At 42.6% G+C, this 21,836-nt stretch overlaps 1 long non-coding RNA gene across 2 annotated transcripts in view; it reads right to left on the reverse strand.

Moving 5' to 3' along the window:
- The window catches only part of LOC138297276 (uncharacterized), a 119,123-nt gene that overhangs the window by 91,050 nt on the left and 6,237 nt on the right, over positions 1 to 21,836 (reverse strand). For both annotated transcript variants that reach the window (XR_011203992.1, XR_011203993.1), the window contains exon 3: positions 12,554 to 12,615. This is a non-coding gene — a long non-coding RNA (uncharacterized lncRNA). The remainder of the gene's footprint in view (positions 1 to 12,553; positions 12,616 to 21,836) is intronic.

Here is a 21,836-nt window from a genome sequence, read left to right on the forward strand (position 1 = left end):
CCCCCCTAGAGGGAAGTTTTAGTTTAAGATGGGTTCTTTCACTGTTGGGATGGGTTCACTACCCAGAGGGAGTGACCATGACAGGAGGATGTAAGGCAGAGTAGGCTCTGCAAAGCGACAGACAGTTTTCTTAACTGTCTTCCTCACCTGACAAGCCAGGAAGACTCTCCCAGCGTTGGGCTGAGTCTCCTGGGTGTGTGGGCTGGGCGGCGCTTGTGTGAGAAAACATGGCTGATTGTAGAGGCCAGCCTAACCTTTTGCCCCCATTTTTCACTTTTTGCTTGTGCTTTCCTGACTCTGATGGTGCCCTGGGTATTGCTAACCAGTCCCAGGGCCTGTGCTCTGTATAAAATAAGCATGAAAATTAGGCTAATTATAATTGGCTATGTCAACATACCTATAAGTCCCTAGTATATGGTAGGGCATGTAGGTTTAGGGACCCCAGCATAGGTAGTGCACCCATAGGAGATCTTCTCTCAGCATATGGAGAAGCAGGAAGTGAGGAGGGCTGCCAGACTGGTCTTCAAAGGCAGGGAAGGACATTTGGAGCAAACCAGCACCTCCCTCACATCCTGCAATCCCAGCCAATTAGGTGCCCTCTTGATTAGATTAGGAGAGGGCAGGAGAAGGGTGTGTTTAAGATTTTCAGCCACACCAGTGGGTGTGCTCAGTCAGATGTAACCTCCAAAAATCAGTTTCAGCTATGATGGATTTTTGAAGAATGTTGCTCCCTGGGATTCATTTTTCCACACTTCTCAGGAAGTGGTCATCACCGGGGGAAGGACCCGGCATCTGATTGGCGAACCAGGACCCACCGTTTTTCACCCAGGAGCAAGGATAAATGTGGCAGAGCTGCACCCTCGCCTCAGATCCATAACAAATCCCTACAAGGAAGAACATCAGAAGAAGAAGGACTTCCTTGCTGGACCCTGACCTGCACCTGGACACTACATTCTGAAGGACTGCACCAGCTGCACACTTTAGCTTCACCACAAGAAGGACCCTGCCTGCCTGGCTTCAACTGTTTCAAGGAGAGGCTCCTTGTTTGCTACAGGTACAAAGGACCTGCCCAGAGCCTCCTGCATCACATCGTGTAAGCAGTGCCCAGCTGACCAGCGTCCAGTGGCCATTTGAGGATTCTGACCAGGTGCATTCTGGGAATTTTAGCCCCAACTCCTAAGGAGCAACTCAGAGCTTCTGGAACCTTGGATCAAGTTGTGGACACTTAAAGGACCCAAAAAGGACCTCCGGAAGAAGATCCAGAAGTTTGGAGATGTTTGGAGCAACTCCATAAGTTGAAGAGGTGCATTGTGGGAGTTGTAGTCCCTGTCCCCAAGAGGCAAACCAGAGCCTCTGAACCAGTGGATGGTGCTGTGGGCCACTTTCCTAAATCAATAAACACTTCTGAAAGTGTGACAGTGTTTCCTCATGGGTGGCCAGAACTCTAGACTTTGTTCCTGTGTTCCTGTGTTCCTTTCCAGTGTGACCTTTTTTTTAACCCTTTGAGCGCTAGTTGCTTCTATGCACTAAAAAGCATTAATTCTTTAAAAAATCATATCTCCGGTTCCCCTTTTCCGATTTGAATAGTTTTGGTGTCATTATAAAGAGAAAAATATAATCTGTTTTTATAAATTGGTGTTGGATTTTTATTTTGTTTTGTGTTTTACTTATTTGCTGTTTTGTGATTTTTAAATGCTTTACACAATTGTCTCCTAAGTTAAGCCTTGTCGCTCATTGCCAAGCTACCAACAGTTGAGCTGGATTTAATTTATTGAGACCTAACTGGACCTAATTGGAGGTTAGTGGCCTATTGCTTAGTCTAGGTACTTACCTCCCCTTACCAATAATCTATTTTCCAGCAGGGACACTCCAGGTATTTTTCAGGGGGAGGGGGGGCCTCAAGTTTCGTTAGGCAACTGTAGTACACAGGGGTTTAAAATGGACATATTTTCCAGTTGTGACTGCTACCGGGAAGGGGTACGGGGTGGGAGGGGCAGCGCACAGAACGGGAAGCAATACACGAAGCAGGGGGCACAGGGAAGTGGCAGTTTAAATTTTTTTTAAAGTACCTGCAGCTCCGTGATGTAGTGATAGGCCTGAGCATGCAGAAATGCCGCTCAGGGGGAGAATGGGGCACTGCACTTGGTTTCCAGCCGGCTGCAAAATACAGTTGGGTGGAGAGTTTCTAAATGTGCAGGTCAGTTTGGCTGGATTCGGATGGAAAGCCAAACTGACATGCACACTTAGAAATGCACATACCGCTCCTCCTTCACTTTGCTTCGGAAGAGGCTGGACCTGCCCCACCCTATGAAGGTGGAAAAATAAAGGGATAAAAAAATACTTTTATTATCCCTTTATTTTCTGTTTTTCGTTCATGGGGCGACACTCCTCTGCCATAAGGGAGGGCTGCCTCTGATATTTTCACAAATCAATATTCTAAAATAGCTTTGCTGCAGTATGTTTATCTTTTGAGCTAGTCTACGTGTCTTCATGAGGAAATAAACAGGCATAAGCTCCAAAAAGAGCATTTTACAGAAACTTAATAAAGGGAGATAAGATGTGCATATAGATAGCTAGCCCAAGAAGAATCAATGAAAGACCATTTCTGTCCCTGATGCGAAAAATGGAAGAAGGTATTGGAATGCATTAAAACCGGCGGACCTGATTCACAGAAAAGTATGAAACATATGGAGATGAATTTCCGCATCCACCTGCATACATTTTTCTTACTTTTTTCTAAACTTAAGCATTCCAAGTGTACTCTTGGAAAGCTGCATCAAGTGCATGTCTACATGCAGAGTCCTGGGAAGTCGGTGTGACTTTCTATGGGGGCTCTTATTTCCACTACATGGGGTTCTCCATTGAAGAGAACGCCACATAGGAGCAATAAGACTCCCTGTGCAAGTGTGTATTTTTTGATCTCTTACATTCGTTTGTTAATTCCTGCCAGGTGCAAAAAAAGGTAAAGGCGTTGTAAGCACACGTTTATGACCAAACTTACCTTTCTGAAAAGATCGCATATGGTTAGCTCTCGGTAGAAGGACCATTAAAGAAACTGGAAACATATGTGAGAATTATGATTTTGATAACGTGCAGAAACTGAAAAATATAGCAGGAATCATTTTAAAATATATTCTAAAAATGAACAGCTTCAGGATAAGTGTGACATATGTCAGAGCCAAAATATCACATGAATTGGCAATTTAAAGTGTAGGAAATAGCAGTGATGTTAACTAACATTATATAATGTCTGAATAATGGCCGAGAAATGAATTACTGATATTATAAAGCAGTCTAGACACAGGGTAGAAGATTGCTGGTTATATTCATAAAATGACAATGAATATTTGAGGAATATGTGTTTATGCTGCTCTTAACGTAAATCATCTGATATTGCCTTTCTCATTATTACTATTGGCAATAATTTTCCTCTTAAATCACCTGTTTTTTAAATAATTTAGCCTATTACATTCAAAGTGAATGTGATTTCTTAGCACACATGGCATTGTTTTTATTTGCATGGCCCTTGTGGTTCTTTTCTGAAATGTTAAATCTGTATGATTGCGAATTCCTCCAATAGTTTATGCTGCGTATGTAATTCACTTATTTGGTATTGTTTGGCCATAGAACAGTAAGGATTTGTATTTGTGTGTGTAAATTAGAACTCTATATTGATTCTAATCGTTGCACAGTTTATGCCCGATTTAGTCTTGGTAAACATTTTTTTTAAATGAAGTTGTAGTATTTCAGTCTATGTGTTCTGATTAATCTATGTCAATGTATCTAAGTCGCACATATAGAGTTGCTGGACATTGAGGGCCATATTTATACTTTTTGACGCAAAACTGCGCCAACGCAGTTTTGCGCCAAAAAAATTAGCGCCGGCTAACGCCATTCTGAAGCGCCATGCGGGCGCCGTATTTATTGAATGACGTTAGCCGGCGTTAGCCGCCGGCGCTGTCTGGTGTGCGTTAAAAAAAACGACGTACACCAGGCAGCGCCGGCGTAGGGGGGAAATGGCGTATGGGCGTCCACAAATGGTGCAAGTCAGGCTGAGGCAAAAAAATCGCCTCAACCCGATTTGCGCCATTTTTTTACGACGCCCAACCCCCATTGTAATGACTCCTGTCTTAGCAAAGACAGGCGTCATGCCACCTTGCCCAATGGCCATGCCCAGGGGACTCCTGTCCCCTGGGCATGGTCATTGGGCATAGTGGCATGTAGGGGGGCACAAATCAGGCCCCCCTATGCCACAAAAAAAAATTAAAAAAAATACTTACCTGAACTTACCTTAATGTCCCTGGGGTGGGTCCCTCCATCCTTGGGTGTCCTCCTGGGGTGGGCAAGGGTGGCAGGGGGTGTCCCTGGGGGCAGGGGAGGGCACCTCTGGGCTCATTCTGAGCCCACAGGTCCCTTAACGCCTGCCCTGACCCAGGCGCTAAAATCCGGCGCTAATGTGGGTTTTTTAGACCCGCCCACTCCTGGGCGTCACTTTTGCCCGGGAGTATAAATACGACGCATATGCATCGGAGTCATTTTTTAAGACGGGAACGCCTACCTTGCATATCATTAACGCAAGGAAGGTGTTCACGCAAAAAAATGACGCTAACTCCATGAACTTTGGCGCTAGACGCGTCTAACGCCAAAGTATAAATATGGAGTTAGTTTTGCGTCGAAAAAAACGACGCAAATTCGGCGCAAACGGAGTATAAATATGCCCCTGTGGGCCTGATTTATACTTTTTTTTGCGCCGCATGTGCGTCATTTTTTAATGCAAAAGCTGAGCAAACTAACAAAATTCAATTATATTTTGTACGTTTGCGCCACTTTTGTGTCAAAAAATGCCGCAAATGCGGCGCTAAAAAAGTATAAATCAGGCCTTAAATGCATTACCAGATGTTTGCTTGCTTACTTTACTATCATATCAGAAATCCTATGAATTGTGGACAGGCAGAACTGTAGTTTTCAAAGATGATTTTTTGAAAGATGGTTCACGAATTTGCGCCATGGCCACTAAGGCAACTTTTATTTAACCCTTTGGTTTTATCAGAGAGGGGTGAATCATGTGATCAACAAAGAAAAAGAAATGCAACTGATATAAATGTACAGTTGCGTGGCCCTAGAGGTCCAATGTACTTTGAAGTGAGAGGTAAGTAAAGAAAAAAATATGCTCTTCATGTATTTGCGTGTCAGTTATAATTTTGTAAAAATATATAGGCAAATAATACCTTTATTCTAGGAGACCAACACTTTCTCCGCTGGCCCATGCAAATAGATGAGATTCACTTTAAAGAGAACCTCAGTTTGGGAGAAACCCTAAACATAGGATCATATTTAATTCACCATGTAGTCGCTGCTCATCGCACAATAAAGCCCAAATTACCTAAACGTTGAATTGGTGCAAAACTAGAGCAACAGTGCAACACAGTACTGCTCTAAGTAACAGTTTTTAGAAGGATGGAGCAAACAGAGATTCCTCCAGTTCACCTTATGTAGAGAGTAGGCAGCATTCTAATAATTCATTGCTATCTTATCTATACTCACTCCCAGCCTTGCTAGTTTAACCCTGGAATCACTGGTACCCTTAAGCCGTACTTCAAGTACTAGATGAGTGAATTAAACTTCACGTGCCCCACCAGTGACTATACTCCCAATAAAATATTTCATATTTTTATAGGAAAAGTTCCTTAAATATTGTTTTTGTTTGGGAGTTCACCAGGGGTGGTTGTGAACAGCGCTCCTCTAGACCTAATGTTGCAAGATATGTCAAGCTGTCTTAGTGAAACTGCAAACTGTGCCACAGGCATAGATGGTTGTTATATGCACTACTAAACAAAGCAGGATAAAATGTTTGAGGTCTTCAGAGTTATTTAGACAGAAACGGTGCATTCTCGGAGCTGCCATTTTCAAATTGTTCATGTTCTTTGCAAGAGAAATAGAGTTGCACCTTGACAGGGCAAATAAGCTCTGCAGTTCAGTACTGAATGGTCTAAAGGTAATGTTGCTATTGGTTGTAGGAATAGTAGTAGTAGCAAAATACCTTATTCGGTCACAGTAAGACCCTAAAAGCACAAGCATAAATAAAGTTATAAAACATACGATACACACAAAATAATCAAATGGCTAAAACCCAATACAATTGATATAACAAAAGCCTCCCACCACTCCCCATGACAAATATACACATAAACAATCATGGAATAAAATACATTGTGGAAGACATTTTCATAATTAAACTCCCATCGTATCCTGCAATTTTCTCAGTCTCAGTGAAAAGGCTAAAAAACATGCAACAGTATATGTGGTATGTACATCTGGAAGTAACTGCAAGAACAAAAGGGCAGGTCTAACTTGTACGAAATGAGTAGGTTTTAACAAAGGCATTATAAACCCTTTGACAAGGACCTTTATAAAAACTACAGAAAAAACAGAATGCAGTAGATTCTGTAGTGAAACATTGTCACGTGTACAAGCTCCTAAGTTATTACTCCATGCAGCAGGCTTTGGGTATGCTAATAAAAGGTGATACTGGTTCAAACTAAACCTGGTTAAAAGATAACAGTGATGAGATTGCAAGAATAGATAAGGTAAGATTCAATAGTAAGACTGGTCACCAATAAGGCACAGCATTGGACCGAAGATTTCTTTAATTCAAGTGCTGTTTCTCCAATCTTCTCTACTGTATAAAATTGACCTCGGTCCAGGCAATATCAGCCATAATTATAGAGGAGGGTGACTCAAACAGAGCTGGCCTGTCTATTCTAACAAAAGTGTCCCTGATGTAATAAAGCCAACCAATCAATTTCCAACCTTGTAAAGCCAAACAGTCGGAAGGAATCTCCCTGCCCAGGGTATTTTCTACATGCACCCTGATAGTCAGCCACCTAAGCAAGGGGAGCAGCACCATGAAATCCAAAACATATGATAACCCTAGTTCCTCATGAACCATAAAGGCTGGTATAGAAGCAGGTACTGCTAGTAAACACATTCAAAAGCCATTCTCGGCTACTCGTAAATCATTACCATTGGCATAGCCCCAAATGACACTGTCATAGGTAGCCACAGAAACAGATTTTGCCTGGTAAACCTTAAACAGTGACCCACACGGCTTGCTGCCTATTGTTTCTGAGAAAGAAAACAGGGCAATAGTTTTTAAAAAGGTGAGCTTCGATGCTCTCACTAGAGCATCAAAAACAATGCTGAAATAAGAGGAAGTTTGAACCCTAGAAAGCTTGCTACTTGGCACATAAAAAGATCTTACTTTGCTCGACTTGGCGCCTGCCACCATCACGTGGGAAGCACTGTAATCTGTAGAAAAATCTAAGTTGTTCATGCATTCCACAAAACCATCAAGTAGTAACTAAAGCCCCACTGCAGTCCTAGACAACAATACAGTATAGTCTGCATACAAAAGTGCAGGGATCGACCGTGAACCTCCACGGACAATCCACGGGCTTATCAAGCAACCTGACCCCAAATGTATCTACGAACAGCATTAGCAACAATTGGGGCCAGTATACAGCCTTGCCAGACACTGGTATGTAACTTAAAAGAACTAATACAAGCACATCTGCATTATAATAATATACTACTGCCCTCATATCCCTATGGAAGTCAGCTAAATAAACAACAATACCTTCGCCCAGGCACTTATCCAAAAAAATCTACCATAACTTAGACCTATTTAACTTATCAAAGGTGGAGGAGGGATCCATATCTGCTATAAAAAGTGACCTTGATTTGGCAACAGCATATTTATTGATCAACATATAAAAATTGAGACAATGATCACAGGAGCCAAGTCCAAGCCGGAAATCATACTGTAGATCCAACAAAACCTATCCCTCCCCTGCCCAGGTCAAAGCCATCTGGAGGATCACCCTGCCCATCACTTTCACAACTGAATCAATCAGAGAGCTATATATATATATAACAGCTAGGAAGATCCCTCAAGCTCTTCTTGTTATCAGGAATAATGACAGACTCGAACCAAGAATGCAGAACACCTGTCTGCACAGCTAAATTGAAAGCTCAGGTTAAAACCGGGCCCCAGAGACCAGGCCTAGATTCAAATAAATCAGAAGGTATGCCACCAGAGCCAGGTGCTTTGTGACTTCCTAAACCCTCAATTGCACACTTAATCTCAGTGACTTCAAAAGTTAGTCGACTCTTAATACATACACAGGCCACAACAGGAGGTGTAATTAAACCAACCTCACACCCCCCCCATAGATACCTTCATAATGCTTGACCCAATCTTTTGGGGCAATATGGGAAGAAATATCATGCATACTATCACCTTTGAACAAGGGTGATTGACCACTTCCCAGAACTGGCGAAATTCCTCATTATTAAATGCCTCCATCAAATCATACTCTGCTGCCTCTCTGAGTTCTCTCTTCCTTTACTCAATCGCCCATTTATATGCTCTACACCTGATGGCAATAAGGCAATGATCATTAGGAGAAGTCTTGAGAGCACTCAATAACAACTTGTGACAATGGGAACATTTTTTATCAAACCATCTCAAAGTAATATTGGTGCGTCAGACATATGGGGGAGTCAAGCTAGCACAAACATTCTCTTGTATGGCCAGATAAACACACTAAAATAAACATAATCAGGCTGCTCCCCCAGGCCAATTTCAAACTACCTCTTTTTACCCAGAACTAGGTTTTTCAGAAATTCCTCCGGAACAACATTTGCCTTATTAGGTCTCCTTCCCTGATCTCTCGTTTTAAGAGCCAACTTACATACAGTACTTAATGAAGCATTGATGCCAAAAAAACTAGCAAAATTGATGAATATGCAAAAATGTTCACTAAAACCAGAGATACTAATGACATAAGAGACAAACCAACCCGTAATGAAGCCGAACAGAAAATATAATCTAGCGTGGATTTCCCACCATGACCGATACAAGTTGGAGGGAAATTACCCTGAGTGAAAGCGCTCCTCTGTCATGACACACTCCAGAATAAACTCTATCAAAGTACTAATTAGACAGTCACCCACCAAACTATGCTCAAGATGCAGGATGTTATGTCCAAACATATGTTCACATAACAAAATGAGTGAATCCAAGGGTGTGAATCAAAATCCCCCACTAAAACAAAACCGACACATAAACTCTCCTTGTGCTCTATGTCCATTAGAGGAGACCTGAGTGTCTTAAGTGTACCACAAAAAGAAGGGCCATTAGATGTGTTATAAAAGATCAATAAAACCAAAATTGCTTACTCTTGTAGCTGAAAAGACAAGTGCTTGCATACTAAGCAGGAATATAGGCACCGGTCTAACTTTACAGCCCAGAGACAGAGCCCCCCGCCCGAGACCAGTGTTAAAAGACCTCCTTGGGCCTCCCCCTAGAAGAGGGCACAACAGGGTTAAAAAAACACTTATACCCATCCAGGTAGAAAATACTCTCTGTATCCCACGTCTCCTGCAGGCAAATCAGTGAGGAAGACTTGAGATTGGCCAGCCACTCCATGTTATCTTTTTGCCTCTCACCCGCTATATTCTAAGAGGCCAGCTTATAAATCCACCTCATCAGATCTACTACCTGATTGCATGAAGACCTGAGGTAGGATCAGCACATCAACATTATGTGAATTGCTGTTGGATGTATTTTAAAATTCCGGCCAGGGAAGGTGGGAAAGGATTTTCAAGCAGGACAAGGCGCAGTTAGCCTCTGTCAAAAGCTTCCACTCTTGGTTAGAAATCAAAGCCCCGTATGCCCTTTTCCCTTTGCAAATCAAAAAGATCCAGTATTAAAATCAGAAGCCAATTGGTTACCATCTCAGCCAAGTGGTGCTTGGCTTACATTAGGGCCCAGATTTAAGAGGGCCTAGCGTCATTCTAACGACACATTAGAGTAATTTATTTACACTAATGTGGCAAAAAATGCTGTGTCGTATGTACAAAGTGGCGAAATGCATGCATTGAGCCACTTTGTAACACTTTGCTCTACATTATGCCTGTGCCGGGCATAATGTATGCAAAGGGGGCATTCCTCCATTAGGGGGACTGAAAAAATGGCGCAAAGAAATCTAAGAGATATCTTTATGTAATTTTTGTCTGCACTTTTAATGCCTGCTCTGAGCAGGTGTTAAAAGGAGGCTCCAATTTGTTTCAATGGGCCTCCATGAGCTTTGCAGGATTAGAGTAAAAACATTTTACGCTAATCCTGCAAAGCGCCAAACTAGCATCAACAATTCTGGCGCTAGTTCCCTAACTACTGCCATGGGGCTCAGTATGTTAAATACGGTGCACACATGGTGGCGTTAGTGGGGCGCTAAAGGGTGCAAGAAAAGTGGCATCACAATTAATGCAGCCCGTCTTTCATAAATAGGACCCTTAGTTAGGTTGCTCTGGTGTCTGTTGAGCCAAGGGTATTGGGAACATTAGCTGATAATGCACAGCGGCATAGCTACCAATGCTGCCACAGGGCTGTTGCCCTGAAGGGCCAATTGAGCTCTGATAATTACTATATTTTACTTCCCCAACAACAGTCACCAGGATCATTTTTGGAGCTTGTATGGGGATTCTTGACATCCTTGCTACAATAATGATAAAGCAGCAAATAGAAATTCTGAGGGATATTTAATAAGGTTTCACGCAACGCAATCCAGCAAGGGAAGTTTCTATACTGTGCTGTGTGAAAGGGAGAGAGCTGCACTGTGCCATATTTACATGTGAAGGTGCAGTTCAGCTTTGTCCTAGCACTAGTGCACTTGTTTCTACCTAACTCCAACTCAGGCAAACATGGCACACAAATGTCTACATTACCAGCAGGATTGTTTTTGTGCAGGAAGGGGTACTTTTTTGTAATAAAATAAACCTTAGAGGCTTATTCCTCTTTCTATGTGTGCATCAGAAGGCAGCACCCTTGGAAGCAGGAAATAACAGCGAAAAATAAAGATATTTCTCATCATTGCTCCTTTCACTGATAGGTGCACCATTTAGGTGCAAACCCAGATTTACTGCTTTTAGTGAATCTGGGATTGTGACAAATTCAATGAGTGGATGCACGGGAATGTCCATGGATGCCTGTTACCACAAAATGTAACACAACAGCACAAGACACTGCATTGTGTTACATTTCTGTACAGAGTCAATCAGAGAGGTGCAAATCACCCATTGTTGTGACTTTGTAAATCCAATTTTAGGATTTTTGTTGCCTTGTGATAACTTGTGTCACACAAGGGCAACATTAGTCTTTAATAAATCTGTCCCTCAGTCACCTTTAGGGAACACTAACCCATTACTCTTTTGTGGATGACATGATTTAGATCTCACAGGTTTGTTCTACAACCCATTAAATTGACATGCATGTGTTGCAAAACCTTATCTCTTTCAGATGAGACAACATTTTCATGTCTGCTTTCACAAGTGATTTTTTTCATTGCTACTTCAGCCTTCTGGCTTGCAGCCGAAATGCATGAATTCAAGCTGAGTGCATTGGAAATGTTTCTCATAATGAGGATATAAATGAAGAACTAAGTATCCACTCATTTTTTATTCAAATTAGGCTGGATGAAATGAAAGAGACTCTTACACACATTTCTTTGAGCAATAAAAGAGGTGCTCGAAATGTCTTCGAATAAACTCCATGGCTGAACGAAAGGTTGCATTTTAGACAAAATGCGTGTTATACAAATAGCAATATATTTAGACAATGTACTGCACCTGGGCTTATTGTTGCACTTGGTGTAATCTTGGAATTTTGAATATATAAGACAAAAATGAAAGAAATGATTATGTAAAAGCTGCATACGTCTGTAGCAGAAAGTATATTTTTCATGCCAAATAAGTTATCTTTTTCCCAGGTAGCTTTCCTTTCTGTCCCACGTTTTGCCAACCAGGAAAAAATCCTTTTGCTAGGACCCACCTTAAACTCTGGTTTGAAAAGATGTGAAAGTTATTTTTAATATTTTGCAAATTTCTATGGATACTTTATTTCCCAGTGGACACTTTACTTCAACTTTTCACTGAGCTCTGACTGAAAGAGAACACTTTTGCTTGAAACACACCAAAGAACAGTTCAGATATATAGTTATTACTTATTTGTTTATGTATTTATTTATAACGTTTGACTTATTAGTCCACAATTCAAGTCTGTTTTCCCACATTATTATTTGAGTACTTCGTTTTCCATCAAACTCAAGGTTCTAAAAATTTCCCAGATTTGTCTTGTTCAAAATGATACATTTAACCAAAGAGTTCTATTTAAAGACTAATCCTAGAAAGATGGCACCGCTGAAGGGAATCACACTTCATCAGAAGAAGAATTCTTCTATTGAAGATAGATCTATCCGGTATATGATGAAATTATAGGATGAATGCAGCCTGTCTCATCGACGTTGATCACAATATTTGTTTTGACATTTTTGGGGGGCGGAGGAAGGAGAGCATTGCGAAATATTTGTGCATACTACAAAGGAGCCAGACATTGAGAACTGATAACGATTTAACTGCCTCAAATGACATTATGAGTATTTTTCCACATTGCTTTTGGTAGTGGCAAATAGCAGAGTAGTACAAAGGAATTTACCAATTTTCTCCATGATTTATTGCTCCATGCCCAATGCTGGTGTTGCTCCAATGCAGATTTACCTAAAGGAAATAAAAGACAAAGGGTGTTTGGTAAAACAGGAACAGTTGGTTTAATTAAACGCAGGAACCAGGAGACTGAGGTACAGAGTGGGGTCTGATGGCTGTCTCTCAAAGTTACAGAGTTCTGAGCGCCCTTTTATGCAATTATTGAAGTGCTATAAAACAAATCTATTTGCAGAAAAGGGTCCGGGACTTGTCCTGGAGTTGTAAATCTGACCATATGATAAAGTGCTCTGATGGGTCTCGGCCTTGCGTGGACAAAATGGGGGCCAGTAGGTAACATGTTCAGATGTCCAGCATGGGGAGCGCATGATCACTGCATGTTGTTTGTGTGTTGTGTCCTGATTGGCTAAGTGTTCCTAGCTTCGTATGGCATCTAAATTTATGGTGTTTTGGGTATGCGCACCCCTCTGATCAAATATGTTTTATTGGGGACATATCTCCTACAGCCATTGTGGTGTCAGTGCCTATCTGATGGAATATTCTAGGTTTCTCCTGTTTGCACGTTTGTTTACGTGCTAAGTGTCACCCCACCTATGATCTGTCAATCAGATGCTTCAGGCCTTGGTCTGTGGACTTGCCTGACCATGTATTTCTGACTCAGTGTTGATGAGGAGGTCACATTAAGTGGAATCGACAACAGAGGCAGGAGTTAGTTGTTATGTGCACACATATCATGGCATACATTGACATTGTTTTTATCTCTATCAACACTGGCATATTTACAAACACACAACCATTCTGTCAATATAAAGTGACAGTTTACTGAATTTGTGAGACTATATTGCAGGGGTGGAAAATATCCAACCTATTAGGAAAGTTCAGATAGATAGATCGTATAAAAATTTTGAAATGTAGTTTCAGTCAGTGTGCTGAGAGGCCGTATTATGGAAAATGCCCCAGTGGCGCAACGGGCATGCGCGCCTGTTATGCCCTCCCGGGGGACTTTGGTATTATAGAAAGGGCTGCAGATGTTTGTGCGGCCCTCTCTGTAATACAGATAGCGCTGGCGCACACATAGCACCAGCTAGAGTGTTCCCTTTTTTGCATGGGAGTGTGGCCCCATGCAAATGAGGGAATCCCTATGCCTCTACCCCCGCACCATGTTATAGAAGCAGATACAGAGGCAAACAAGCTGTTCGGAGGCACACTGGCAGTGCGCCACTTAAAAGATGGCACACTGTCAGTGCGCGCCCTTATGGCAGTCCTCTGTAGGGGTGAAACAGGCTCCTATGGACCCCCCAGACATCCCTTTGCGGGTGGGTGCAGTCACTCACTGCACCCACCTGAAAGGGAATCTCTACTTCCCCTTAAAAGTGCAGGCAGGTTGCCATCTGCACAGTGAAACACAGAGCAGCTTTAAAGCAGCTGCTCCATTTTTTTTACTTGAATATGCTTCCCCCACGGCAATGCGAGCTCAGGAATGCACTGAGGGCAGTGCATTCATGGCACAAGTTTTAAGGTACATCGGCTACAAACAGCAAAAGTGCAGCCTATATGTAATAGGGCCCCTGGCCTACACTGTATTATTGTGATGCTTTTTTGAGAGGATTTTCACCTCCAGGATGCCATTCTGACCTTTCAGGATAAAAGATTTAACAAAATTCAATCATGCTTTCACGGAAGACACAGTTAGCACAGATTCCTCGTTAAAGCCAGAATCCACCTAAACGCTTTTTCTATCTCAGGGAGCCTTCCACAAGACTGAAACAGTGTTCTAATTCAAATAGTGACTCATACTAGCCTTAATCTGCTCTGCTCAAAGGACACCACTCTTCTTAAAGCCCTGTTTCAAACAGACATGCTGGGGAGGGGGTTAAAGACTTTTACCTTCTTGGCCTTAGGCTTTGATGTATACTTCCACAGAACTTGCAAAGTATCACCAATTTAGGAGCAGTCAAGAGTGCTATAAAGGCTGGCCTTTCCCCACAGACTTCAACTGCTGAGGCCTAGCCTTGCTGTCCTTTTTTATTCCTGGGTGACTTAATATCAGTTGTCTCATAACTGTAGTTTTACCTTTTGTCATTTTCTTTTGAGTTCCACTGCGCCTCAGTGTGTGTGCTCTGTAAATACCTGAATATTAATAATAACAATAAGTAGAACAAGAAGAAGAAACAGAAGAAAAAGTAGAAGTAGCAGAACAACAAGAAGGCAGCGAAGAAAAAGAAAATGAATATTAATAACCATCAGCAAAGCCAAAATGTCTCACCTTTTGGCTGTGGCAACACAGATCTATTGGCTAATAGGGTGTGTGATTTTTGTCAATGCAACAAGAGTAAGATGGCAAGGGAATTTAAATGTAAACATAAAGCAAAGGCCAGGGAGCAGGCAAGTGGAGGAAGCAACAGAGAAGCAGATGGAAGAGAGATAAAGGGTCGAAGGAAGAAAATGGAGCACCCTGGGGTGGTTAATTGAGTTGGGGATGCAGCACATATGAATGGCCGCAACAAAACACGTGCACTTCTGTGAAGTGCTGAATGAAAAAGAAAAAAATTTGCAGTTGAAGGAAACAAAGCATCTAATCAAAAGAATGGTAACAAAATAGCTATGCTAAAAGGGAGAGCCAATCACAACAACAGGAACAAAAGTCATCAAACTCCCAGAGTATTCATAGAGAAGTAATGCAACCCAGTGTAAGAGAATACATCATTTACCCTCATCTGCAGCACGGCTTCTGAAAGAAAGTGACACTGAGAAGGAATATTGTGATAGGAGTCAGCTAGCAGTGAATGACCAAGAATTGAGGAACATAAAAACTCGGTTCTCATCAGACAGAGCCTGAACAGAATAGTCAGAGAAGGTCATTGCTTGTCTAGCTATTGTAAGTAGCTTAACGCCAATAATTAATTTGAAATGTATCTTGTCCTTTTGGTCAGTACAGCCAGTTACATCAGTGATACTGTGTTGTAGGTCCTTTGTGAAGTTTGTAAGATCCACCTGCTGAGAAATAGTTTATAGAACTATTTATGAGGCAATGTCACAATGGCGCCAATACTCCTGAACTGTTGAATAATCACACCAGCTCCACAGTCAGGCAGCTGATGGCAGAACCATAATAGATCTCACTTTTACACAGTTCACATAGATTTAAGGGTGATAGGGAACGGTAAGGAAAAATAATGAATAGTCTAGGAAAGGTAACAGACTCTTCCATGTGATGGAACGAGTTCCGGTAGGATGTCTTGTGAGAAAACAGAGGAGTTTTAAGACTTCTCGTATTAACATGTTGACTATTCTGAGGGCCTCTCTTGCATCATTGATTTACAGCTTTACAATGTGGCTTCAGAATGAAAGATGAACAATTGATCAAAGAGCTGACAAACTTACCAGAGAATCACTGATCACTGATCACAGTCTGCACAGGGGGTATACAAAAATAACACAGAGGGGGTGATTCTTACCTTGGCGGGCGGCGAGGCCGCCCGCCAAAGTACCCCCGCCAGAACACCGCACCGCGGTCGTCAGATCGCTGCAGTGATTCTGGGTTTTCCACTGGGCTGGCGGGCGACCGCCAAAAGGCCGCCCGCCAGCCCAGTGGAAAACAACCTTCCCATGAGGACGCCGGCTCTGAATGGAGCCGGCGGAGTGGGAAGGTGCGACGGGTGCAGTGGCACCCGTCGCGTATTTCAGTGTCTGCATAGCAGACACTGAAATACAAAGTGGGGCCCTCTTACGGGGGCCCCTGCAGTGCCCATGCCATTGGCATGGGCACTGCAGGGGCCCCCAGGGGCCCCACGACACCCAATACCGCCATCCTGTTCCTGGCGGGCGAACCGCCAGGAACAGGATGGCGGTATGGGGTGTCAGAATCCTCCATGGAGGCGCAGCGAGCTGCGCCGCCATGGAGGATTCATTTGGGCAGCGGAAAACCGGCGGGAGACCGCCGGTTTTCCACATCTGACCGCGGCCAAACCGCCGCGGTCAGAATGCCCCGCGGGGCACCGCCAGCCTGTTGGCGGTGCTCCCGCCAACCCTGGCCCGCCGGGGATGACAGAATGACCCCCAGAGTCTTAAACATTGTGGTACAAAAACATTGTAATTTGTTTTGACAGTGTGAAAAGTAGGTTATTGGTTGGGGTGGATGGTAGCCCCCACCAAAACTAATAACGTCACTATTTTTGTTAGTTTCACTAAATGTTCTAGTAATTTCCACGTAAGCTCAAATCCTGTTAGCAATGGCACAGAGCAGATACATGAAAGAAAATGTATAAAATGTTTACAAGTAAAAAAAAAACAGTTACAAAGTTGAGAATACATCACAAGGAAGGGCTCTCACTGGCCAGATACTTTTGCTGCCTTCACCCTCTGAAGATTTCTACCTTTTGACTTAGTCATGCTTTTTGATCCCTCCACCAAGGCAAGGTCAAAAGTTGTCACCGTATAGGGTTACAAGTGTCTGAATAATTTTTACATTCTTGACCTGAAGTGCCTAGAAGCCAGTCTGCCTGCTGATAAAAAGAAGGAGCTGGCCAGTCCATGACAGTGGAGTTGGTGGTTCTTCCAGAAGAGGAGGATTGCAGAGTGAGCTGTGTACCCTGGTGATGATGGATTACAGTCTTTTGTGACAGGAATGTACAGCCTTGTTCCTCAAAGAATATCGTCTGATGCGTGGATGCAATGCTAATCAGAGCTTGACCTGTACACTGCCAGTTAGAGTTTGTCTTCTGCATGGTTCCACTACCAAAAAGAGATAGACCCGGACCGATCCCAGAGCACTTGTTTACATGATCCAATGTTGATCCAGTCTTCTAGGGGCACTACTTTCCTTGCTTACAAGATCTGCAGTCACAAGAGACATGAAACAGCTGCATCGCTGAAGAAATGTCTTCCAGGCAAGCACCTGTAGTCAACATGCCAACCTCAACTAAGCTTCTGCTTTATGCACTTTACCTTCTAAAAAAAGGAAGGAAGGGCATGTGGAGTTGTGCATATGGTGCTGCCTGAAAGGACTGATCCACCAAAGGTAGTAGGAACTGAGGAATTGAACTAGCTAAGCACTGAGCATCTGAACTATGAGTGACTGAGTGCAATTTACCATAGAGGGGGTGATCTACATCTGCAATATTATCATGTTATTACCTTAATTCCAGGGGAGAACTGTCTAGCCTAGATAAAGGAGGGAGTCACAAAGAGACAACAGATAGAGGTGCTCTCCCACCTCAGCACCTAGGTCACTAATTTGTACCTTGTGAATCGTGTGTGGTGTATTCTGTTCTAAAGTTCAATAAAGTACTTTTTTCTTAAAGGGTTGGACACTCAGTTATTGCATAATTGTGTGATTGTTGACTCCTATTCTCAAGTACCTCTACATTAACTAACTGAGAAACCTGTGACTACCCTCTATAGCTACCACAGTGCTAAAGGGGTACTGTAGTGCTCAAGGGCTTGCACTAGGCCAGGTTTTCAGGTCCATGGTAGGACAAATCCTAGGACATCAGCAGCAAACAGCCTCAAATCCAGAGGTTGAAGCCTTGTAGCACTTGCATTCCCATGAACTCCTCAACTGGGTATCACATAATAATATGTAGGGTAGTTCTCTTTTACTATTCTAAGTTCACATATAGGAATCTTGATGATATATACATATATATTACTTAGTGCTGGTCGCTACTAGGGAGCTATAGTTAAGTCTGCAATTCCAAGGAAGAGTGTTTTTTGGTTTGCTAATAACTTTGACACTATATGAAAAACCTTCACAAAAATTTCCAGAAAAAATGTGTCCACTTGAGATACTTCATGTAAAGTATTGGAGGTGATCCAATAAGTAGGGATGAAGCAAAAGAGGGGGGTGGGGCCCCAAAAGCAAAATCTCCATAAATATTCCATAGAATGTTTTGAACTGTGATACTGCAAAAACTGCCTAATGGAATTACACTAAATTCGGCAGGAAGCTAGATCCTATTTTTTGGTATAAATCAGTTAAGTAGTTTTTGTCATATTAGGCATGAAATATATTTACATATCTGGACAGTTGTGAGAGTCCCTTAAACCCAACTTTTAAAAAATAGAGTGTTCTGATTGGCCCAAGAGGCGTTTTTGTACCCTTAGCCTAATTTTCTCCTGCGCGAGTCTTGGTCCCACAGGAGCAAGTGTTCTGATTGGCCACATGCAACATGAAGAAAAATGTTGTGGGCAGCCATTACGGGACTCGGGGACCTAGTACCCTGTACCTGAGTTTAATTAAAAAAACTATAAAGGGGCAGGACACTAATACCCTGTCCCTATATGCCTTGTGGGGGGTAGGTTTTCCAAAATATATTTTTTGATGAAAAATAGCCATGTTCCCACTGGAGTCCCCCAGGACTGCCATGGGATGGGGCGTATAAAAAAAAATGAAATGATAGGTGGGGATATAGTTAAAAATTAAGGGAAGGGAACACACGTCTCCCTCCCCAAACCTCATTTAGGCCACAGGAACCACTTCCACCAGTCTAGATTTTAGAAATAAGAGATGGGGCACTTGGACCCCTTCCCTTTGCTGATTACAGCTCCGGGGACCACATCAAGTGCCACTTCTATATAAAAGGGGAGGAGGTTACCCAGCCCCCCTCCCTGAGCCTGTTTATGCTACAGAGACCCCATCCCTTGGGGCTAAAATAAATATTAAGGAAGTAGGCACATGGTCCCCCTCCAGGAGCCTTTAATGAGCCCCACAGACCTAACCCCTCTGGGCCAACATGTAAGTATAGGGGAGGGAGTGGCTCCCCTCTTTCCCAAGGCCTTAAAAGGCCCTGATAACACCATCTCCTGGGGCTAGTACATGCACTGTATCCAGTCCCAGGATACAGTAGTTTCTTTGCTTAGAGGAGCACAGGTAGGGAAAACAAGTATGCTCCCACCTGGCGGGAGCTTTAAGATGCTGTCACTAGGTGGTAGCATACTTTTGCTTCCCTGCCTACGCTCTTGATGAAAGGAAAACTCAGATTGTTTCTGCCCAGCGGGAGCAAGCACAAGCAGCTGATTCCACCAGATGGGAGCAATATTGCGTCACCATCACATGAGAGACAGGAGTGAGGGACCAGCACTCTTGACACACTGAAAACAAGTGGATTGTTGGGTACAGATGCCAATATGCTCACTTGAGCAGACGCATGGCAGAGTACATTATCTAGTCCTTCATGTTGTTTATGTTGTGGATGACATGCTGAAGACAAGGAGCCTGTTGGGTGCAAACAACATTCACAGCATGAAACAACATGAGATGATTGACCATTGTACTCAGCCATCTGTCTGCCCGAGAGTATTTTGGTAGTAAACTGTACTCTGTTGTGTCCCTGGTCACCCAGACAATAGGCAAGGCACATCGGCATTCACCATCCACCATACCTACACAAACAACAACTCATATTGTGTATCATACATGGGCCATCTCAAATATTCAGTGATGTTCCTGCTCAGTATCCTAATTTCATTATTTTAGTCATTTTTATCTTTCATTTAGAGAACTTGCATAACTATGACAACTCTGCACACCTGGAGCTGCTACAGTGTTTCAAGCTAGAACAGAAGGTAAAATGGGTTACCCATTAGCTGGTCACATTCAAGATGGTATTTTTTCAGATGATTACAAGCTTCACAGTACAGGCATACTAGCCTTGATTTGGTCTGATCATGTGGCAATTCAGTTTAAACTCGATATTCAGAGGCCACCTCCTTAGAGACATGAGTTGAAACTGCTATAGACTTGAAAGGCTGTGGCGGGCAGACTATTTTAAGTCTCAGAGAAGCAGTTAAAGGGAAGTCATTTGGTAATATAACCTCCTAATTGTTAAGGAAAAATATAAATATTTTTCTAATACAATTGAAGCAGCATCAAATTATTAAAATAATTATTTAAAGCTGTTCAATCACTGACTACCCTGCTTGCTCCTTGAATAATCCTCTGAATCAGTAATTCTGCGACAGGCTAGAGGCCTTTTTAAAACACAAGATATGGTCAGTGTACAGAGAGTTTGATATGTCCATCTCGCCTCCACATACGGCCTTTCAGACGCCAGCATTTAAGGCAGATTTCACTATTTTCACTTTACTAACTATTGATATAAAAACTAGACTTATTGCCCAGGTAAAATCAGGAGCACCTTTGGATCCATGTCTGCCTGAGATAGTTCATGAACTCACTGTGAACCTGGCTCCTATGTCAACATCTTTACAGAGTGTCATCATCTCATCTGGTTCTTTTTCATCTGAGCGGAATAAATTCTACCTTTGATAAAACAAACCTACTTTGGATCCTACCGTTAAGAAAAACAACCACCCAATTTCATGATGTCCTTTTATGGCCAAGATTTTAGAAAAACATCTGAATTTGTGCTTACCTCAATATCTGGAAGCCAATGACATGCTGGCAATGCACAGTTTGTTTTTTCAGAGCAGGTTTCAGCACTGAGACAGCATTAATTTCTGTCTCAGTGGAGATTAAAGAGATTAAAGACAAAGGAGGGAGAGCGGCAGTGGTCCTTTTGCATCTCTCCGCCATTTTCTATATGGTTCTGATAGAACACTTGACAGAAATTGGGATTCATGGAACAGCTCATGATCTCATTGCCTACTTCTTGAACAACAGAGAGCAGTCTGTGGCCCTTGGGGATTTTTTCTTGAAACCTTTAATTCTCCATTGTGGAGTTCCCCAAGGGTCATCACTAAGTCTTACACTCTTTATTATCTATGAAGCATCCTTAACCAAACTGACTCTTATGGCTTCACTACGATTGCCTATGCTGAGGACTCCCAGATAGTGGTATCAGCTCCCAGTAATGTGGATAAGTTGGCAGGCAGGTTCATCAAATGTATGAATGCTATTGTGGCATGGATGACCTCCAACTGTCTAAAATTAAATTCGGACAAGACAGAGGTAGTCATTTTCGGTAAAGAATATACTTGTTTGGGGTCATTCATGGTGGCCTGATCCTTTAGGTCCTATTCCTGCACCAGTGACCAGAGTGAGAAATCTGGGTGTAATCTTTGATGCTGACCTTTCTTTTAGGGAGCAGGTAAACAAGGTGGTGACCTCCTGCTTCCTGCTTCCTATGTTGATAAGGAAAGTACTACCACATGTTTTCTTCCAGCTATAAAAACGGTGGTTGTTACCCTTATCCTTTCCAGGATTGACTACTGCAATGTTCTTTACAGGGGCTTGAGGCAGTCTGTCCTCAAGAGGCGGAAAGTGTTCCAGAATGCAGCTGCCCGAGTTCTAAACAAACTCCCTAAACATTCATTAG

Source organism: Pleurodeles waltl, chromosome 5 (assembly GCF_031143425.1).
Source record: "Pleurodeles waltl isolate 20211129_DDA chromosome 5, aPleWal1.hap1.20221129, whole genome shotgun sequence".
Classification (NCBI taxonomy): domain Eukaryota; kingdom Metazoa; phylum Chordata; class Amphibia; order Caudata; family Salamandridae; genus Pleurodeles; species Pleurodeles waltl.